The sequence below is a fragment of the Triturus cristatus genome, chromosome 3_1 (genome assembly GCF_964204655.1).
Source record: "Triturus cristatus chromosome 3_1, aTriCri1.1, whole genome shotgun sequence".
NCBI classification, from domain to species: Eukaryota; Metazoa; Chordata; class Amphibia; order Caudata; family Salamandridae; genus Triturus; species Triturus cristatus.
This window is the reverse complement of record NC_140583.1, coordinates 1182351812-1182375234: the sequence shown is the minus strand read 5'-3', so window position 1 is coordinate 1182375234 and position 23423 is coordinate 1182351812. Positions and strand designations below refer to the sequence as shown.

At 46.9% G+C, this 23423-nt stretch overlaps 1 protein-coding gene and 1 long non-coding RNA gene across 4 annotated transcripts in view; both read right to left on the bottom strand.

Moving 5' to 3' along the window:
* LOC146861744 (uncharacterized) overlaps positions 1-3194 on the bottom strand; it is a 104227-nt gene extending 101033 nt beyond the window's left edge. For both annotated transcript variants that reach the window (XR_014979021.1, XR_014979020.1), the window contains exons 1-3: positions 3089-3194; positions 2951-3015; positions 2821-2867 (exon numbers count right to left, since the gene is read on the bottom strand). This is a non-coding gene — a long non-coding RNA (uncharacterized LOC146861744). The remainder of the gene's footprint in view (positions 1-2820; positions 2868-2950; positions 3016-3088) is intronic.
* Positions 1-23423, bottom strand: part of SRPRA (SRP receptor subunit alpha) — a 1746362-nt gene that overhangs the window by 111653 nt on the left and 1611286 nt on the right. The window lies entirely within an intron of this gene.

The following is a 23423-nucleotide window of genomic DNA, read 5'->3' as shown; positions in this document are numbered from 1 at the left end:
GTGCACCTATTACTAAGTACCTGCAAAATGCTGTGGGGCTGCTTAACAGAGAGATCGTGCATGTTGAGGAACAATTGGCAGCTACCAAAACTGCAATAGACGCTGCTTTAAAAGATTCCTTACCAGAGGGTGAGCCAGACCCCTCAGTACTCACTAATATTGAGAGAGACAAGGTCATTGTGATAGAGCCACCACTAATTAATTATGTTATCAATAAGGGAACTGTAATTTGGCTAACCCATAAATCCTTACAACCCCCCTGGAAATGTCAGCATTACCAAATGATTCTGACCCGTCACCTCCGCCTGCTAAAAAAGTGAAACAGCACTTTATAAAGGACAATGGCCTTGTGGCGAACCAGCCAGTAAAGGTCAAAACTAAACCTAAGCAGAAAAAGGGAGGTAAAAATGCAGGGGCGACAAAGGGGAATAGTGATGCAATGAACCACGTACAGAGACCGCATGAACTAGAAACACGGTTTAAAAAACTACATGGCAAGTTAGATAACATTGAGCGGCGCCTGATGTCAGAAATCACAACAGTCCAAAAGGGCGTGACATTTTTAACGGATTTGGTTTGTGAATTATTGCCCTCTAAAACTTCGATCAAGATCACCAATACTCCGAAATCAGCAGAAAGATCAAAAGAAGGAGCAGGTACGTCTATCGGTGTTGGTGAAAATAAGCAAAGGGAGCCTTTTCCTGCATTGTCTTCAAGGGACTGTCCGACTACTCGACCTACTCAAGTCTTAAGGTCATGCAAAGACGATTAAGCCCCTTCTTTGAGCCCTGTAAAAACTCCCACGGAGGATAAAATTAATAGTATCACGCATCTTGGTAAAATTTTTGAGGAGCCGCTACATCTCCCCTCCCAGGCGACCCCGTACGTCATTGTTCTCAATAATGTTCCTATACTACCAGAAAACCAGAGCTAACCATATGAGACGACATTAAAAAATAAAGTAGCGCACTGGATTTCCAAAAAATCCAATTTTGGTATAAATATGTTACATCAGAATATTATAATGCTAAGGAGAGTGAAATGGGTGGGCGATTCTAGAATATTATACCAGGGCGATTGTGTTGTGCTGAATTTTCATAGCAGGGAATTCGTAGGTAACCTAGTGGAAGCTCTTTCCAATAATCATACCGAGCCTGGTTTTAACTACAATGATTATATTACCGTAGTCCCACTTGTTTTTTTTATAGGCCTAGATATAGTAATGCTAACATAAACCCTAGGTATAACCCATTTCCAACTGTCCCACTGTTTACTAAGTATGCACCCCTGAGAAGTTGCAGTGAAACTGATTGACAGCTAGAGGGTGTGGTTGCCACATTAGCTACGAAAATAAATCATATTCTAACTTGCAAGCAACTAGATGTTGACTCAAGCGAACGGACTCAGAAGGGGGTTACGGGTCAGTCAAGGGGCGTGGTCGCCCCTATAGCTGAGAATATGGCTCTTAGTCCAACTTGTAAGCCGATAGATGCTGACCCAAGTATACAAACTCAGAACGGGGTCGTGGGAGAGTTAGTGATTAAAGACACGGGTTATATTTCCATCTGTAAAGAGTTGGAAGCTCGACCTCGTATCCAACCTGATGAGCTTTTTAGTATTTTATGTCATGGAATGTTGCAGGTATTAAAAACAAAATTAATGATGAGAAATGGCTAAATATGCTAGAGGGGAGGGCTTTAATACAGGAAACTTGGCTTACTGAGCCCTTTTATTTTATTAACGGTTTTCAAACTGTCTGTACAAATGCTAGCCCCTCTAGAAAGGTCTAACGGAGGCCTAGGGTCCTCGGGTAGCCTAGGCTACTAATTAATGATCTTAGGTTTAATCAGAAGTAACACTTTCACAGGGAGTCCAAGCGGGACTCGATACGCAATGTATGCTGGGACACAAGTGTGTTTGGAATGACATCACATTTGTTGACAGCATAAATGGAGGATCATTCAGTTATTCACGGTCGTAGTTCTGGTGCTCACACAAAAAGTGAAAGTGCTTTAAGTGACAAAGTGCATAGTGACATTTAAAATTTACATCGCATTGACAACATGAAAAAACTCCAATCTAATCAATTACAGTGGAGGAGTTTTGTTGTGAGGTCGACGGCGTTTCGATCTTATGATTTAAAGATCATCATCAGGACTAGAGTGTGAGCAGGTAGAATCTACAGGAGGAGAAAACAATGGAATAACTATATGTCCCTGGTTGTAGAACAATTGCAATAGTATACGTATACTGTAATTAGATTAGCGCAAACAATAAGGGAGGACAGTCCATGTAAAGAGTTGTTGAACAATTGAAACAATTGCGGAATCTGTAATTAGATTAGTTCAAACAATGAAGGAAGGACAGTACATGTGAAGAGAAAAGGTACTGACTATTACACGGCTGAATCAGGGTGACATAGTAATGAGTATAAGTGCTTGCTAGTCTCTAGAGCTGAGTAGGAGTAGAGAAGGTCAGAGCTAAAACACGGAGAGTCGAAAGCCAGAACTGGAATCAAGGAGTGGATCAAACAGTGATGGGCAAGGTGGTAGAAGAATGCCAAGTAAAGCGACCGTGGTTATGTGGGGATGCCTGCTCTATGCCAAGAGGCGTGTGCTGCGAGTACTACACTGGATAAGGCAAAAGTGGGCAGCGCATTACAGATAAACAGGTGGACCCTACAAGGCGTGAGTAACGAGAGTCTACACTTGTGTCAGGATGGCAGTAATTTGATCTAGCAAATGAAAGCCATTTGTCAAGACGACAATCAGGGTGGCTATGTCTGGCAATTATTATGTTCCAACGGAAAGGAGAACTTACTTGAAAATCGCGGGGGGACGCCCGGGAAGGGGACTGGTTGTCGGTGCCTATAATTAAACGAATATTGGGATTAGGGTCCGAGCGTGGGGGAGACGTTAAGAGAAAGGGGAGGAACCTGAAGGATACTTACAGGGCAGAGCCGATTAAGTCAGGGGGCCGGAAATGAATCTTGAGAGCCGGCACGAGAAAGCCAATCTGTAAGAGAGTGAAATTGGTCAGGACGGGAGGGGTATGTACAGGCTGACGCGGTGCTTGGAGCCGCACTTACTTGGGAACTTACTCCGTGTCAGGAGAGTCAATCCGCTAGGTCGGTGTGGGACGAGTCAAAAGGTGTAAGTGGAAACCGCCAGTCCAGGATAAATTGACACGTGTGGTGCGCATGCGCAATGAAGAACAGCTCTGGATTGGGCCTGGAACCGCATGGGAGAGAAACTATCACGCAAGCGGCGGCCATGTTAAGTGAGCGCGAGGGGATAGAGAAAGTAAGGATAAGGCAGCTTGGAAGGCAGAAGCCTTAGGAGAACGCAAACATTGTCAAAATTTAACGTATAAATAATAAATATGGCAGGAATCACTCTTTGGCAAGGGATATAGGCCAAAGATGAGACCAATTTTACAAGGGATTTATCCTGGACTGCCTGGCCCCCGACCACAGCAGAAAATCCCCTGGTTAGAGCACATTTATACAATTTTTAACATGTTGTAAGGTAGACATTGATAGAAAGAACTCTGCATCTATCCAGGACTACAGCAAAAGTGACCTGAAGTTAAGATATATTTATGCTAGGGAATGCATAAGAGAGGCTGCAGTTAGCCAAAAACACAGTGTTGTTTCTTACTGCGGATGCCCATCCGTAAGGGGCATACAAGTATATTTAACACAGGTAAGAAATATTCAACACCGATTTTATTTAACGAGGCTTAGGTTTGGAACACTTCACTAGATTATAGCATTCCCTAAAATGGAAAAGTGGTGTCAAACTCCCAAATTGCCAGTGTGATGGATAGTCCCACCAATCTTCGCTGCATTTTATACTCTTTTATAGTTTTTATAGGGATATCCGAAAATCAGTTTTAAAACTTCTATTTTTATCCAATATGCTTTTTCATTATAAACATGCTTTTAATTTGGTATGTGGTCTGGAAAACGAGAAAATTATGAACGCTGTCATATTGTTTATATTAATGGCAATAAGAAGAAGAAAGATTTATTCACATTTGGAAGCACTGTTATATGAAAAGCCAGGTGAGTGTATGTAGTTACTTCATGTATCATTTACTGGGACATACAATAGCACAATGCACTTTATGTATCCATATGATACAGGTCACCTTGTCTATTATGTACTGTGTATTATAACGGGATATACAATAACATTTTGTACTTTTTGTATCTATATGACATAGGTCATGTAGTTACTTCGTGTATCATTTACTGGGACATACAATAGCACAATGCACTTTATGTATCCATATGATACAGGTCACCTTGCCTATTCTGTATTGTGCATTATACCTGGATATACAATAGCACTTTTTGTTTCTAAATGACATAGTTCATATTGCTTATGTGCACTATGTATTATGCACATGTGTACTGTACCTTGATGTATTGATTGAGCATGAAGTTTTGCTGTTTTTAATTTGACTGTATATTCTTATTTTTAAAAATTGTAACCGTTATCTCTGATTAGAATGCTTTTATGGTGGTATATTTTGCACCGAATAAAGCTTGTTTGACTTGACTATACAGATGGACTGTGTTGTTACTGGATATGTTTAAATTGGAAAGAGAGTTTACTGAGGTTTGAGATGGCTGCTGGGAAAAAAACCTAAGTAAAGCATAATCCTCGCCTCTGATCCTGACGGAGTTAATATATAAAGGTAAAAATGCGATTACTGAAAATGCACAGGCTAGAAATGAGCTAAATGATAAGGAAAGGTGTATGCTACAACATTTGGAAAGACAAATATTCCAAAGATAGCGAATGTAGCGACATGACCACTTTTATTATTAAACTACTACGAATGGCAGAACTCCTAGGCGAGGAGATGGCTGGCCTTGAATAGGATATCCACCAGATTTATAGAGATCCCTTTAAGTTACCCACCGAACAGGAAAAGACATAAAAGAACCAGGTACATTTTCTGTCTTATGCCATGAAAGATAATTTTAACTAAAGCTCCAAATGCTACGACCTTACAAACCCAAGCTTTTACTTTTCAAATTAAATAGCTATGTAGGCTTACAGTTGACCAGCAGTGCATCTTGGCTAACAAATGGATTTGCCTAAAACTCCTGGGGCCAGAGAACAATTTAAGTTCTCAATAGTGCTGCATATGGGTGGAAGAAGCTGATTAGCTAATTCAAAAATAAGAAGCAGGAGCTCTTCCGGATGCAGCTATTGTAGGGAGGTTGTGCAGGCACAGAATGGCTCATATCCACACTTAGAAGTAGGCCTGGGCAAAGCACTACGCTACGCTCGCGGAGTTTGCTTAGTTCGCGCTACTTCGCACTACGCGAATTGCACGTAGCACAGTGCGAACACGCGTAGCGTAGTCTTGCGGTCATTTTGTGCTTGCTCGCGGTCCTCAACGTCAAGTTGGCGACCGCGAGCAAGCAAAATGACATCCCGGCGAGACTTTTTCCTTGTTCGCGATCAGCAACATCAAGTTGGCGATCGCGAGCATGGAAAAACCTCCCGGCGAGATTCCCAACGCGAGGAGGTCAGGTTTCTCATTGCGAGGGGTCGCGTATGCTCGCGACCGCTCTCGCGATGAGAAACTACCAGTTTGCGTTGAGAAAGCTGCCGCTCGAGTAAAAATCTACTCGAGCAGCAGAAAACTACAGCTCGCACTGTGCAAGATGCCATTTTCAATGATTGCACAGTGCCGGTTGCTTGTCCGCACTGTGCAATCATTGAAAACAACATCTTGCACAGTGCGAACATGTTACTACGCAGTTCGCGAAGTGCTACGCGTAGCTCGCGTAGTGCAAACTGCACTTTGCGTAGCTTCGCGAAGTGCTACTTCGCGAACTACGCCCACCCTTACTTAGAAGTGCCAATGGAGGAACAACAATAATAAATTATTTAGCTGTCTTTTTTGCCAGACCCTACATTTTAATTGGCAAATGAGTGATACAGTGAGATATTATCTTGACTCAACTAATTGCCAAACTATTTTTAAGTAAGAAACACACCTTATTAAATCAGCCTCAGATTTCTTTTTTTAACTTTATTTTAATTTTACGTCAAACATACAGCGCAGTATGACATATTAGTTACATTGGCATGGCTGGGAGATCATGTATACAGGTTCTAGAGTCAGTGAAAACTAAGACACTTACTGCCAGGGTGATCAGACCCTCGGCATATGACACAGTTTTAAGGTAAGTCCCGCAAGTTCACCATTCATGATCATGACAGCACAATACCTTTCAGGCATATTTAGAATCTGGTTTACACATCAACAGAATACAACAGCAGCTATAGATAGATACACGCCAAATGCACTCAGTAACTTATCATATCACAGGTATCCCCATCCAAAATAGATCCATACATAGTCCACGACGAAGGTATGACTGATGGGTCTCGTCTACTCATCAGTCATACCTTCAGCATCCTCCCCGGCTAGCCCTTCCGCACCAGCCCCAGTCAAGTAAGCCTGACAGGGTCCCCAGATATCCCTCGGGCGGCTACTAATCGGAAGCAGCTCACAGTAGGTATCAGACTGTGTGTTGTAGTATGACATATCCTTGTGACATTCCCTCAGCACCGGGTGCAGGCCACGGGCTCAGTGCAGAGAAATTCTACGCCTTGCAAGCAATAAGCCAATTGCCACCATTCGCCTAACAGCACCCTGCACCTCCTCATCATATCCGTACATTGTCAATAAGAGGTGCTGGCTCCACCGACGACGGACCAGTGATCGCCTCTAATTCCTATAACATGGTCTGCCAAAAACTCTGCAACCCTTGGAAAACCAAGCAAGATGCGCAAATCCAACTCCTCATCGCAGCGTAGGCAGCCTGCACTATGGCGCAGTCGATATCTGAACAGGCGAGCCGATGTGTAGTACACCCTGTTAACATATTTGAAATGCAAGATTCTAGGTCTGCTTTTCAGTGAGATGGACTTTACAAACAGCAATACTTTCATTGTATATCTCTAATAGCGATCCCCAGGTTCCTCTGCCATTCAAACCTGACCTTTGAGACTCCGTGCCTTTGCACATGCTTTGCAAGCGCATAGAATCTCACCACTATTCGGCAGGGTGCTGCTGTTTGCAGAAGACAACGCCGGCATTTCTGGAGGTTCCAGATCGGCTTTATCCGATAGACCCCACAATGTATGATGTGCTCTGTAATAGTGAAATTGAGTTAGGACGGAAGGTCTGTCACTCCGTTCACTAACCAAATCCCAACTACACACTGTGCCATCGCAAAAAGTTCCCAATAGTCTGCATACCCAGCTCCCTAAGCGCATTTATAGCTCCCGCCTCTTGATCCATAGCGAACATAGACATCAAGCTAAAGACACATGGGGTGAGTACAGCAGTGACCCGGCCTGCCACTCCAGGAGGCGCTGCCAGGAGCTGATCGTTGTGTTCAAGAAGTCAAAGATGTTATTGGTACAATACCGGTGTATGAACAGCGTCTGGGGCAACATGTGCAGGGCCTCTGCAGCCTGCTTCAGCCACAAGTGCGGTAAGTCCCGTGGACAATGTACCCTGTAATGTGTGAACATGCACTGCGCTGCCCTGTAGTATGATTCCAGATCAGGTGCATTAAGCCCCTTGTATCATATGGTAAGGTCAAGGTGTCGCAGCGCACTCGTGGCTGTTTTCCAGACCATGCCAGACGGACCATATGGGAAGGAAGGTTATCAAACACTGCTCTGGGCAATAGCATTGGGATATTCATGAAGAGGACTAAGAATGGAGGTACCATCACTATTTTCACTATGGCTATGCGCCCAGCAAGTGACAGCAGCAATCAAAGCCAGCGATCTATCGCTTCCAAAAGCTTCTGTACTGCTCTACCATAGTTGTCTAGCATCACAACCGCCGGTGACCCTGTGCACCTGTATCCACAGATAGTGCACTGAATCCGTCGTCCACTGCCGCGGGGATTCTAACTGCACCGGCATCAGGCCCGGCTCCAGGAATTTTTATTTGGGTGGGTCAAGGGTGCATTTAGGTGGGCCACTGCGGGCTCGATTTGTCGCATAGATGTCTGGGCAGGCCTGCTTCAGGGCCGTCCTTTATCTCTTCCTAGTCTTACACGGCCCAGTAAAACGCACTCTTTTCCAAATCTCTTTCTAAATATTATCACTCTCAAAAAGTGTTTTTTCCATGTAATGTTCCTTTGATGGGAAGAGTAGGTTTCTGAGGTGGGAGTATCAGGCAAGTGACACTTCTCGGGCTCCCTCTGTGCGAGCCATCAGAGAGAATCCCTCTTCATTACTACCTCCACGTGACCTCGGACTCTGCAACGCACTCCCTTACAGGCTTGATTATCCAATACTCCTCTCCAGTGCACCTTATCTCACAGATGACCTTGGGCCCAAGTCCCATATCAGGCACCATCGGGCTCCACTTTCATTTTTCCTGGTAAAAACATTAGTAAAATCACCTTCAAACTTAAAACATTGAATATAGCAGTAAATATAATTGGCACACACTTTAAAGTATGTTCCACAGTAGCCCTTATGACCCGACTGCTAATTAAATAAACAAACAGAAAGGCCATGACAGGGCCGGCTTTAGCGCTGATGCGAAAGTCTTTTTTGGCGCCGCATCAATAACCTCTTTCTCCGTAAATACCTTTACTACCGCCGTTCAACAGTGCCCCTCATCCCTCCATGCCCCCCCCTAGTGACCTCCTCCTCGGATTCCCTCACTGCCACACACCACAAGTGCCTCTCATCTCCCCATAGCCTCTCCCCCTCATGACCTCCTCCTCGGATTCCCTCACTGCCACCCTCCACCAGTGCCCCTCATCTCTCTGTAGCCCCCCCCCTCATGACCTCCTCCTCAGACTACCACCCTCCACCAGTGCCCCTCACCTCTCCCTAGCTTCCCCCTCCACCCCATAACTTCGTGCTCGGATTCCAACATTGTCACCCTCCAACAGTGCCCCTCATCTTTACGTAGCTCCTCGCTCATATGCATTTCATTTGTTGTATAGCGCTACTCATATCAGTGTAGTGTGTGTCAGTACTTTACACCACGCACACATTATACAGAGACAATGAATCATACAAGTATGTAAATCAGTCTACAGGGAATGTGAGAAGTTGGCCTGGCATATGCATGCTGGTCACTAGTTATAGTGGCCACCTTGCACCAGTCCAATTCGACTCTTATGGTAGATAGGTTTAAGACAACCTTTTAAAGAAAGCTATCCTAGTGGTAGCTGTGGAGAGCAGCCTTTAGGCTAAGTCTCAGAGGAATGTAAAGCAGCTTGTTTTACCTTATAATCTCTTGAATTAGCAAATGAAAGGACACCACACAGGTATATATATCAAATATATATGTATTTATTACTAGACACACTCTACTAAACTCTTTATGAGATTAGAAGTCAGGAACATATGCAAATATCAACGTTTCACAATAAATTAAGGACAAATATGGCTGGGGCCCTATGGGCGTACCAGACCATATACTAAAAAAACAGGTTTAGGAATGTCGACTTGCAAAAGGACAAGGCCTAGGGCCTGTAGAATCGCTGGGGCTTCACTAATCCACCCAAGGCAGGTAAGTAAAAGACCCACGGGAGACGTGTGCAGTGTGAGAACACAGCCGCGGTTCCCTATTGATTTCAATGGAGCAAGTCGCGGTTGGATTTTTAAAGTTCTAGGGTACTTCGAGGAAGTCTACAAGCAAGCCACTTACAAGGTAAGTAATTCGAGGGCCAACACACACTGGAGCAACGGAGTACACGAGTTACCTCACCCAGGGAAGCCGGGTGCATAGGTGTCTTTAGGTGTCGGGTCGCGTCGTCATTTTCAATGGAAGCCATAACCCCCGCACTGCGCCCAACCGGTGGAACTTATTCTCTAGCCCCCGCCCCACTGGCATCCCAAGAAACTCAGCCAACAAGGATGGTAATTGTTGTGGTCGTTGTTGGCCGCAGATTTTATTATAATTACACACAAACTGGTTATCCGTCACATTGGGGTTATTTGCGAACTGCCATGTCTTTGGTCACAAAGCCTTGTCCCCTCACATTAGCAGCTCCTGTTGTGGTACATCCAGTTCGTAAATGCCCCCCAACCAGTTCTGTTGTTAGTCCTTGGTAGTCCTCTTTTGTCCTGTTACCACTGGGACCACCATTTGGTTGGTCACCCACGCCCTTTGCGTGTAGGGAGGGGTAGCTTCTCCCCCGGAGTTCGGCCCCCAACTCGCTACCTTTTGTGCTCTGTCGACAGGCCGAGTCTGGGCCGCGAGCGCCGTCTCAGTTTGCTACCCTCCTCCTTGGCCCGGCCACCTCACCCTGCCGTGCGGCATCCCAAGGTGAGAGGGCCTTCTTCTACACACCACCCTGTCGGTGTGTCTCCTTAGCCAACCATTGTACAGTTTTTCCGCCAACGCTCGTGTTGCTGTCCAGCACTGCGACACTGCTGATTCGTAGGTGTGGGTGGGTGGGTTCCGAAAATTCTTCCTGGTGCGCCGCTCTCCCTGTTCCATGAAGGTAGGCTACCTGGGAAAGCGGCTGCTTATATCCCCCCCACATTTCCCGCCGTCCGGGTAACACACCCCCATTGGGGGGTTCGTAAATCGCTTCGTCCCCCCATTGGACGGGGGGGGGGGGGAGGGAGGGGGGGAGGGGGAGTTAGTCGCCACCATGATGGCCCGGGGGCGGGGGCTCCCACCTGCCGCTTCTGGTCGCCGTGGGCGCCCAGAACCAGTTTCTCCCCCACCTTTGGCGCGGCGTGGGTTATGGCGCCGGCCCCTGAGCCTCTCTCCCCCTTCGGGGAAGCGCGGCAGGCTCTGCAATAACCCCCGCACTGCGCCCAACCGGTGGAACATATTCTCTAGCCCCCCGCCCCACTGGCATCCCAAGAAACTCAGCCAACAAGGATGGTAATTGTTGTGGTCGTTGTTGGCCGCAGATTTTATTATAATTACACACAAACTGGTTATCCATCACATTGGGGTTATTTGCGAACTGCCATGTCTTTGGTCACAAAGCCTTGTCCCCTCACATTAGCAGCTCCTGTTGTGGTACATCCAGTTCGTAAATGCCCCCCAACCAGTTCTGTTGTTAGTCCTTGGTAGTCCTCTTTTGTCCTGTTACCACTGGGACCACCATTTGGTTGGTCACCCACGCCCTTTGCGTGTAGGGAGGGGTTGCTTCTCCCCCGGAGTTAGGCCCCCAACTCGCTACCTTTTGTGCTCTGCCGACAGGCCGAGTCTGGGCCACGAGCGCCGTCTCCGTTTGCTACCCTCCTCCTTGGCCCGGCCACCTCACCCTGCCGTGCGGCATCCCAAGGTGAGAGGGCCTTCTTCTACACACCGCCCTGTCGGTGTGTCTCCTTAGCCAACCATTGTACAGTTTTTCCCGCCACGCCGCAGGGAGGCTCACGTCTTCCTGCGGCTCCCCCCTTTGCTATTGTGGTTTTTTTTTTTATCTGCAACCTGCCAGAGCCATCGCGCCCCATATGTTGTACCAAAATACTTGCAACCCTTCCTCTGACAGATGGACCCCGTCCTTGCCATACAACTCTTGGCGCCCGGGGTGGATCAGACCGTGTCTGATGGATTCCATACCGTTGATTCTGCAAAATTTGTGCATAGCGATGTTCAATTTCCTTCTGGCATTTTCTACTGCTTTGTGCGATTCTGCACCCCTCCATTGTCTCCTGCTGATCATCTCGGACCATATGATGGTCGTGCCACCGAGGGCTGCAGATGCCCTCGTGAGGTCTTCCTGGACGGCGTGACCTAATCCTTTCCTTCCCATCTGGGTCAAGTCGTTGCCCCCGAGGTGGATGATCAAGATGTCTGGGTGCCATGCTGCGTCCGCCTGCAGGTCTCCAAGTGTCGGCCTCAGCTGGCTCCATTTCATCCCTGGCTGGCCCAGCCACCGGATGCACGTGTCTTTGGGCTTGCCCGCCATCCTGTGGCCCGTCTGCTGCCACCATGTCCGCATCCTGGACACAAATGAATGGCCCACTACCCACACCAGCCGGGGGCGTTCTCCTGCTGAAAGAGGATTTGCACATCAGATAGTCATTTTGCAGCTCAGGCGCACCGGCTCTCTTTTTGTTTCTGTGGCCCCTGCCGTGCGGCATCCCAAGGTGCCACGCTGTGCCACTCACCCTGCCGTGCGGCATCCCAAAGTGAGTGGCACCGACCCTTCCCCGGTGCGGCCTAAAGCAGTTGTGGCCTGATGTATGCTTTGTACGCCCTGGACCGCCACCGGCCCACTTCCTGAATTCTTGCCTCCGGCATTCCGTGCTGCGACGCCTCTGTTGCTGCGCCGATCCTGAAAGAGTGAGGGGCAAATGCTCCCGGGGGTAGCCCGGCTTTGGCGAGGGCCTGGTGCATCAGAGCCGTAAATTGGAATCTGCTCAGGTTGCTTCCGTCCTGATGTTTGAAAAGCACCCCCCCCCCCTTACCGGGCGTGCTCCCATGTATCTGCGCAAGCAGCACACCACGCACGACTTGCTCCCCCGGATGCATTGCAGATGTATCACAGCGCCCTTTCCGGCCTGGTCTGTTTTTGATCTACGCAGCACTATTTCCACCGAGGCGGCCCCGGGTCTGATGTCTCCGGCCTGAAGGCATCGCCCCACTGGCCCCTGTCTCCTGGGTGCCACCAGTTCGCTGATGCGGAAGGCGCCAAAGAATGCTGTGGAAAAGGCTGCTTGGAAGAGGTGAAGCTCAAAACTATCCTTAGTACACCACAACAGAGCCTCTAGCAGCTGGCCCAGCCTCTCAAAGTCTATGGGTCGCCTGCCATCGACTTTCTTCCCCTCGGCACGCCTCCACCCCTTCATGGCCGCTTTGAGGTACAGGGATGCTGTCGGATCCTCTCCTGTATACATTTTTGCAAAATGGGCTATGGCTGCCAGGTGGGCCTGTGCCCACGACCATGTCTTTTTGTTGGTGAACGCCCACTGTATGAATCTCTCTACTGCCCCTCGAGTCTCGTCCCTGTTGGCCAGGGATCTGACGCCACCAATCTCCATCACTGTTGTAGCGTATTTCCTGTAACGTCTAGCTGCCTCAGGGGTGAGGGCCTGATTTACCAATATAGATAGATCTACCCCCCCCAGGTCCCATAGGTGTGTTGGAAAAGGGGTCATGGCCTTGTCTGCCCCAGGTGCCAGTTCCCTGAAGCGGCTCATCTGTGACCTGGACAATGCATCTGCTACTGTGTTGTCCACCCCTGGGACATGGCGGGCCTTCACATCCAGGTTCCCTTCCAGCTGCAATTTAATCAACTGACGCATTAGCCTTAAAATGTCGGGGCACCTTGCTGCGCCTTTGTTAATCGCCTGCACCACCCCCTTGTTATCTGACCACAGTGTAAGCTTCATGTCCCTTAGCTCCTGCTTCCATATAGTCAGTGCCACTATGATGGGGAATAGCTCCAGAAATGTTATGTTGCCTGTGATACCCAGTCTATGCCATTTGTCTGGCCACCTGCTTGCACACCACTTCTTGCAGAGAATGGCCCCAAAACCTGTGCTACCAGCGGCGTCCGTATACAGGGCTATCTGCGTGGCTGTTACCCAACCTTCCCTCCATATGAGGATGCCGTTAAAGTTTGTGAGGAATTCGTCCCACATCAGTAAGTCTTGCTTGACCCCCGCCCCTAGCCTTACGTGATGGTGCTTGTGGGTGAGGACTGAAGTCAGTTGTGTGAGGCGCCTGGCAAACACTCTACCTACTGGTATTACCCTGGCTGCGAAGTTGAGCTTCCCAATCAGCCTTTGGAGCTCTTTCAGCGTCGCCTCGTTCCGGCCGCATAGGCCACGTACTTCCGCCCTGAAATCCTCTACTTTGTCCTCCGGGAGCCTAGCTGTCCCTGTTACTGAGTCCAGCTCTATGCCCAAAAATGTGAGTTTTGTGGAGGAGCCTACCGTTTTCTCTGTTGCCAGGGGGATCCCTAGTATCCCTGCCAACTCCTGAAACGCGGCCAGGGTGTTCCCGCAGATTGGCGACCGGGGGGGGCCTGTAAACATGATATCATCCAGGTAATGTAGCTTCCCCCCTTTTGGGTGTCTGTCATGTAAGGCCCACTCTATAAAGGTGGCGAACTGCTCGAAGTATGCCCAGGATATTGCGCAGCCCATAGGCATGGCTTTATCTATATACAGGTCCCCATCCCACTGGAAACCTAATAGGTGAAAGCTGGAGGGATGGACTGGTAACAGCCTAAAGGCGGACTCAATGTCTGCCTTAGCCATGAGTGCCCCTCGCCCCTCAGCCCTTACCAGGTCAATTGCGTCGTCTACCGATGCATAGCTCACCGAGCAGGCCTCTGCACTTATCCCATCGTTGACCGACGACCCCTCGGGGAAGGAGAAATGGTGTATAAGTCTGTACTGTCCCAGTTCCTTCTTCGGGACCACCCCTAGGGGTGAAATAACCAGGCCTTTCCTCAGGTGCAGGGGTAGGGGGCCCTCTATCCTGCCTAAGGACTTCTCCTTCTCCAGTTTCTTGGTTACCACCCCCGGGTGTTCCCTCGCGGATTTCAAGTTATCTGCCCCATCAAGGGGGAGTGGACCACTGAATGGTATCACAAAACCGTCCTCAAAACCTTCCATCAAGACAGCCGCGTCTGCTCTGTTGGGGTATTTATTCGCCAGTTTGCGCAGCTGGAGTGTATTAATTGGGGATCTGGCTAGCTGGCAATCACCCAGACCCCGCACCGCAGCCTTAGTGCTTCCTTTTCTTATCCTTTTTGTCCCTTTTCTGTTCCTGCTTGACCCGGCATTCAGCTGACGGGTGCCCACCCCTGCAGCTGGAACATGCGTGCTGGAATTTGCATGCTGCACCTCACGTGCATTCCCCAGCATCAAATTTCCAGCAAATTGCTGGGGGGCCGTTGGTCGAGGGCGGTTTCCCCGTGTTAAACTTGGGCCTGTGAAATGACTTCCCCCTCCCTCTGTAGGAGCTTCGAAAGGGCTGGTCATTCTTACCCGCCCATGCCTTCACCTCCTTTGCCACTAGCATTTTGTGTATAAAACCGGACACGTCCTCCTCATTCCATTCCATCTCCGAGTGCCTCTGCATTTTTAGCCTAAAACCCTTGTCATATTCCAACCATGCGTCACCTGGGAATTGCCTCTGTGCCCAATGAATATTAGACTCATAGAGCCATAAATCTGCTGCGCAGCGCGGGAACTTTTCAACTATGATGCAGGCCATAATTCTAAAGGCGTCCAGCCAATTATCAAAATTCCGTTCCTTCTTTGCGCCGCGCTTCTCCCTCCTGTCTTCCTCCTCCTTGTCGCAGGTTGTGAGGTCCAACCCTTCTAACTGAATCTCTAGCAGGGAAAAAATGTCTACAAACTCTTTGCGCCATGTGGAAATATGGATTTTTCTGGTCAGTTATGTCCCCTATCTTGGACCCCAACGGTTCTATGTGCATGTCACAAGTACATGTATGTTCCCTCCAGTTCCAGTTATGAAGACGCAAATACATGTGCATCCACCGTCAACATGTCCTCTGTCAGATCCGCCATGAATAGGCCGGATATTCCATTCCTAAATATGAAAGGCCACCGGCTTTATATGGTTCACTTATGCCATTTTACAGTCCAGGCAAGTAGGCCCTGATTCTGTCATCAAACTCCTCTTGCCTTCTGCCTCTGAAAACTCGAGTCTGAGCCTGCATCTGTGACCATGAACTTTGTCTCATTCTCTGCGCGGCTCACGAAGCCTGACATCAGCCTACTCTCTGCCAAGAACTGTATTTCACCTTCGAATTATCTGCTTCACTCCTTAGCCGATGCATTCCTGTCTAGCAGCTTAAGTAAACATTCTTCCAGCTACTGAGCAAAGGCTCGGCTTCTCTGTCCTCATGCAAGTAATTCATAGCCCTGTTATCAGGGAATATTCCTACCCCCTCGCATTCAGTGTAGACACTTAGACGCTTGTACACGCACGCACAGTCAGTATAGAATAGATTCTGCCCGAGAGTCCTTCTTTTGTGGATAACATAGTTCTTTAAACATAGGATGTTAGATATGATTTGGGATTAGGTTGACTTGACCCCCCAGACTTTTTGTCTCAACATGTAGAGCTAAATGTCAAGTCCCCTTCACCCCCTAGTTGCACGTCAATTACACGCCATGCTGCTGCGCGCGCATCTATGCCAAGTATTATCTTATAGATCCACCTATATGTGACATCATAACCAATTATGTTCCTTTTTACTCCTTATTACACCCATTTTCGGTTACGCATATGAATCGTCAATTTCCTTATCAATTGTTACGCCTACTGCATTCGCTTCATTGTAATGTATGTACTATAAAAGTTACTTCTTGTCAATAAAGTATGTACTTCACTTCCTGAACCCCCGTGGTGATGGAACTTGGAGCAACCGATTATAATCGATCATTGGAATAAAGCCCATTCCGCACCTCTAATATCACGGATTCTGCCTCTCATTTTACTGAGCTATTTTATTCTGTTTCTGTATCAAATTAAGTCCCGGTAAAGGAATTTTATTTACCACATGAATGGCGCCCGAACAGGGACACTTTCTCATCTCACGCGCCGGCGGTGAGTTGCAGGCCCGGTCTCCTGCCACAGCTGGACGGACAATAACGCGTACCAGCAGGATTTCCTGTATCTCCCTCCGGTCAAGCGGGGGCGACTGAGGCTGCGATCAACACCCAGACGAGGCGGTGAGAAGTGCGAAGTATCCCGACCAGAGCCTAGCTGAGAGAGCAAGATCCGAGGTATACAGAGACCCACCAGTTCGAAGTCGAGTCCAGTGTCCGACGAGTCGAGTCGAGTCCAGTCCGGTCCAAGTTCAAGTTACCGAGGCCTTCCGTTTCCGAAGCTACCCGGTGAGTACCATTACTGGGGAGGCATTTCTGACGTGCACATAGGTTGTGCCGGTCAAGACGGGTTTGGGTACACAAATCCGGTCTGCACTGTTTTAGCAGTGTATCTGTACTGTTTAGCAGTATATCAAGTATTCCGAAGTATCTAGTTATTGTCAAGAATTATCTTGGTGATTAGTTATGCAGACGATCACCATTGTTGTTTATTTTAAAGGTTAAAATGTGTTTAATGTTTAATGTTAATGTGTTAAACGTCCTGCATATTGTGGTATGAATGGTTGTTCATTATTGTGCTTTTGTATTAAGTGTGTTCAAGATTAAGTATCGGATCAGTTGTCAATATGCCGCTCTTTTCGAAATTAAGACAGATCACTACTAGAAAAGGGGTACTCGAAGAAGCCGTCCCTATTCCTCCTAGGGATACTCCAGGGCACTTCATGTATCACAAACATGGCTTAGACGCTATATTATTTCTTGATTTATGGGTAGACTACACCAAGGGATTACCAGAAAGTCAGAGGTGGCCCGCAGCGGGGACCTGGGATGCAGAGTGCATCATGAAAGTCGAGGAAGAGTTATGGAAAAGGAAAGTCAGACAGTCACAGAAAGACGCCGTTGAGTTATGGCGTAAAGAATCTCATAGACGCACAGAAAAGGCACTCCGACAGGAAGAAAAGAATAAAGAGAGTTCAAATAAAGTTCGAGAGAATCTATTACTTGAGGAAGGTATCCGAGTGAAATCAGAACAAGTAGATAGGCAAAGAAATGCCCTTATGAGTGGTATGTATCCCCTTCTAGCCGAAGGATTACCTAAGGCTACTCCAGAGATACCGAAAGACTTGCCACCCCCATTATTCCCAATAAAGGTACATCCTAAGGGGCATCCTAGAACCGCAGAAGATGTTTTTCTTTCCTCATATTTAGATGACGCAGCTCCCGAGTATGCTAATTCCGCCCCACATAGACCGCATACCAGGGAGGTCCAACGCCAAGATCCAGTACCCGTATCCCTACAGCAACAGATCGAGTCACAAGTTCCGGCAAGCACATCTGTTTCTGCATCCGTTCCTACAGCTACTTCTATAGCTGTGTCCACACCTGTAGTTGCTGTGTCACGTTCAACGAATCCTTTCACACCCGACACCCCAGATGGGGCCACGGGAGGTGCTACCAATATTTTTTCTACGCCACCCAGAATAAATAAACTTACTTTTCAAGAGTCAGCACATTCACGTACACCCAAACTCATAAGTGCCCGTACGCTTAAGGAACTTCTTATAGATTGTAGATATGACCCTGTGCCCGGTAAAGAGGACGAAATGACCCTGGCATCATTGCGTATCAGACGAGCCGCAGTGTATTTAGGGAAGTTACCAGGAATGACTGCGCATCTAGATAAAATATATCATTTTGTCCAAACAGGGCGAGATCCAGAATGTATTTACAGAGCTATGGAATACCAGAAAGTAGAGATACAGGGGGAACTGTTACGTTTCCTCATAAATTGTGTGATCAGAAATCAAGACCGACCGGGGGTAGACCCGGAAGCAATGCAAATTCTTACCAGATGGGGCCAGAATATATCAGAAGGGAGACATGATAAGCAAAATTGTATAATAGCCATGTGCCGAAAGATCCGTAAAGAAATAGAACGCCTACACGAAGAGAGATTAGAGGTAGACGAGTTCGAACAAAGCGAGGAAGAAGGGTCAGGACTGCCCGCGGGACAGTCGGACACCATAGCCTATGTAGGTAGAGGAAGATCTTGTAATAGTAATAGATGTCTTACTGACTCGACACGTCCGATATGTCCAGATAATAACAGGAATTTCCAAATACCTATAATTAATATAAGGTCTAACGAGCATTCGTTCCAAACCGCCGACAAACTACTCCGAGAACGAAGGGGTTATCATTTTCTCGATTCTATGGATGAACAAGATTTAGCCAGGGCAGCTGTCCATTGGGTGGACAGTCCCGGAAAATATAGTGATGATACAGTAGCACGCACATTTTTGAATCTCACCCCAGATGAACAGAGGTTAGCTGGGATTTATATGATTCAACAACTCATTATACTATATCGGAGTCAGCATTCGGACCCTGGTCCCTTACCTGACATATTGACTGAATTGCTTATGAATAAATGGAGAGGTTCAGGTACTAAATTAATTAAAGAAATTCTAGAATCAAGAAAGCAGTATATTCTTTTTGTATGCGCAGAGCCTGTCTCATTGCCCGTCAAGGAAAGAACCACGTATCACATGGATAGACAGAATCCCTTACGAGAAGTGCACCCAATAAAAGGCGAGGACAACGAGTTTAAGCGCGTATTTGTATATACGCCCATATCGAAAATAGAATTGTTACAAATGAAGAAAGTGGTACCCAGTCATGACAAAGATCCAGCGGGTTTTCACCGAGAAATTAAAGACATGTTACTCATGGGAGAGTATACCTATCCCGACATTATGACAATATTAAAGGTATTGATGCCTGCCGGCATTTATGAGAAACTCAAGGAAAAAGAGTGGGAGGTAGGAGACCAAAAGATAGAATGGTCAGTGTTAGAAGCGGAAGAAAAGGCCCGAACTGCAGGAGCAGGACTTGGGGATAAAACTAAAGCATTACCAGGTTTATTAGTACAGGTACTGCCACGTTTATTAACTACGAAAAAGGAAGATTGGGGTACAATTTCAGCCTGTAAACAGAAGCAAGATGAAGACACTAGTGATTACTATGCCCGATTCGAAAAATGTTTTGGTATAAATAGTGGCATAAAAGCAAGTAGCGAATCATACCCGCATCTGTTTGTAACAAAATTAGTAGAAAATGCCCTGCCCCCAGTAAAGAATAGAGTATTAAAATTCGAGAGTACCTGGCAAGGTAACACTCCATCACAAATGTTACAAATGTTACAGTACCATCACAATAGAATTAGAGAGGAACAAGAACATGAACACAGACGCATGAAAGACACAAAAATGAAAATGCTAGTTTCCCAGACAGTCCCAGCTGAAGGACATAAAAAGGGTATGACACATTCCGATTCAGCAGGACCTGTAAAAGGGACATGCAATTATTGTAAAAAGCCAGGTCATTACGTACACGATTGTCCAGTTTTAAAACATAATATCGCCATAGGTAAAACACAAGAAAGATCACGGCCACTCAGACAAGATCAGAATGAACAAGGAGCTCTGCAGCATGCACAGGCCATGCCAGCCGCACAACAGCCAATACAGTTTGTGCCAGCTGCACCACCGTTGCCTGTTGCTGCCACACAGACAACAACACGACAAATGTATCAGACCGCACAGTATGAATATCCTGAGTATCAGCGTTACGCATGAACTAGCCTAGAGAGGGAAGTTGACTTACCCCTTATCGAGATTCCTGTAGATCAAGAAGGACCTTATGTACATAGTGAATTGTTAGGCCAAGATAGAAAATTTTTACTCGATACAGGGGCAAGTCGAACAACTATAAAACGTAGTGAAGTTCCAGGGGCACCCCTCTCAGGCTCTCAGAATATTTCCCTTGGTTTTTCAGGAAAACCTATTGTTAATGAAGTATCACAGCCTCTTCCACTTACGATAGGACCTCTGACCCGAACTACAGATTTATTGCTTACTAAATCATGTCCAGAAAACTTGTTAGGAATAAAAACACTGAAAGCTCTAGGAGCCATAATATGTTGTTCTCCGGAAGGAGTAAGGTTGTTTTTACGTGATTTTAAAGGTCACTATGTGTCTAGAGACATGGATCCCCGACTGCAGACTTTACCTACACATCTATGGGCACAAGGCCCTACTGATGTTGGTTGCATGAATATTACACCATATCGAGTCACATTAAAGGCAGGAGTGGTGCTACCACGAATGCGACAATACAAGTTACCACCAGATGCTGTAGTGGCTTTACTACAAATCATTGACGAGCTCATTGCCCAAGGAGTAGTTGTGGAAACAGACTCCAATGTATGTAATTCACCGATAATTCCGATTCTTAAACGAACAGATCCTACGGCCCGCCAGTATATCGATTGGTTATTGATCTGCGCGAGTTAAACAAATGTATTGTGCCACAATTTCCTGTGGTCCCAGATATCTCGTCATTACTGACAGCTATTGATTCCGAAGCAACATTCTTTACTGTAATTGATCTCAAGAATGCCTTTTTCAGCGTCCCAATAGATCCGTAAAGCCAATATTTGTTCGGATTTAGTTTAAATGGGCGCAGCTTTAAATTCTCACGCGCACCTCAAGGATTTACAGAAAGCCCCAGCATCTATAGCCAAGCACTGAAACGAGAACTTGACAGTATCCACATGCCAGTTAACACTGCTCTGCTCCAATACGTCGATGATCTGCTGATCACCGCGAGAAGCGAACCGGAATGTGAAAAAGTATCACTGACAGTTTTACAATTTCTAGCCGAAAAGGGGCACAAGGTGTCCCCTTCTAAGCTGCAATTCTGTGTCCAGCGAGTTGTTTATCTTGGACACTCGCTGTCCAAGGAGGGAAGGCAGCTTACACCGGACCGCATTCAGTTAATAGCTAACATGCCAATACCCAAGACACAAAAGGAGGTGCGGGCTTTCATAGGCCTCACTTCATATTGCAGGCAGTGGATCCCTCAGTACGCATTTCTAGCAAAACCACTCATTCAGTTGACCACACAGGAGGCAGCCACATCGACTGTTCTCCCTTGGACTCAGGAACATACACAAGCTTTTGAAAGCCTAAAGAAAGCTTTATGTCAAGCACCTGTTTTAGCAACGCCATGTTACAGAAAACAGTTTACACTCTTTGTTACAGAACGCGAAGGTACTGCCTTGTCAGTACTCACACAGGAACAAGCAGGAGCACACAAACCATGTGCTTATTTTTCGAGTACATTAGATCCCGTAGCTCAGGCTTTGCCTGCATGCCTAAAATCAGTAGCAGCGACAGCTTTAGCAATCAGACAAAGCGATGCCATAGTGTTAGGACATCCATTGACAGTTCAAGTACCACACGCAGTAGAGGTTCTTGTAAATAGAACGCAAACACAACACTTGACTATAGCGCGACTTACAGGGTACGAACTTACATTGTTTCAGCCACATATAGAAATCAGACGCTGTAACACATTGAATCCGGCCACACTTTTGCCAGTAACCGGAACAGACCCACTAGCCCATGACTGTATTGAAGTTATTACAATAACGACAAAACCCAGACAAGACTTAACCGATGTCCCATTGCCAGATCCAGACCTGACATTGTATGTAGATGGTTCATGTATGAGAACAAGTACAGGAGAGTTAGTGGCCGCTTACGCAGTCACAACAGATACTGAAGTCATTGAAACTAATCGTATAAATACTTTGTCAGCTCAAGCCGCAGAGCTTATCGCTCTGACACAAGCCTGTATTCAAGCCACGAATAAAAAAGTCAACATATACACTGATTCACGTTATGCATTCGGAGTTGTACATGACTTCGGCGTGCTGTGGCGAGAGAGAGGTTATTTAACTTCCCACGGTGCCCACATTCAGCACGGACCCCTCATTCATGCCTTATTAGATGCAATACATCTACCCACTGCAATATCAATTATGAAATGTAAGGCTCATACGAAGGTTACTGATATCATTTCTCAAGGCAATGATCTAGCCGACAGAACAGCTAAACAGACTGCTCAAACTCAAACCCCCGACATGACAAAGACAATAGTCCCGACACCGACACATTGTATGACAGTTAAAGATCCTACTCTTGACGTAATTGACATACAGACACATGCTACACCAGACGAAATAAAGAAATGGACTGAATTAGGAGGGATCCAAACGGACCAAGGATGGATGATGAAGGAAAAGTCTGTATGGTTCCTTCCTGATTCAATGGTCCAAGTTATAATTAACACTATACATAGTCCAGCACATCTAGGAGAAAAAGCTATGCTAGACAGCATTCAACACATTTGGTTCAATAAACATTTACGAGCAGCAGCCAAACAAAAGGTCCGTACCTGTATGATCTGTTGTCAGTTTAACCCAGGAAAAAGCGTTCCCGTAGAACAGGGTGGATTTCATCCTCCTAATCACCCTTTTGAAGCCCTCCAGATGGATTATATCCAGATGGAACGATGTCGAGGATTCAAATATGTTCTCGTAGTTGTCTGCGCTCTGTCCCGTTGGACAGAGGCATACCCGGTTTCAGATTACACTGCCCCGACTACTGCCAAACAGTTGGTTCGAGAATTCTTCCCACGATACGGTTTACCACGTGTTGTTCACTCAGATAACGGCCAGCCGTTCTCATCCGAATTAATGAAACACGTTTCACTTCTGTTAGGATATCAGTGGAAATTCCACTGTGTCCGACACCCCGAGGCAGCAGGTCTCGTAGAAAGACATAATCAGATACTGAAAATCAGATTGTCCAAAATATGCAGAGAGAAAGGTGTCGACTGGGTAGTAGCGTTACCAGTTGCACTCTTTTACATGAGAATGGTAGCACACTCTCGAACAGGGCTATCCCCGTATGAGGTGATCTTCGGCAGACCACCAAA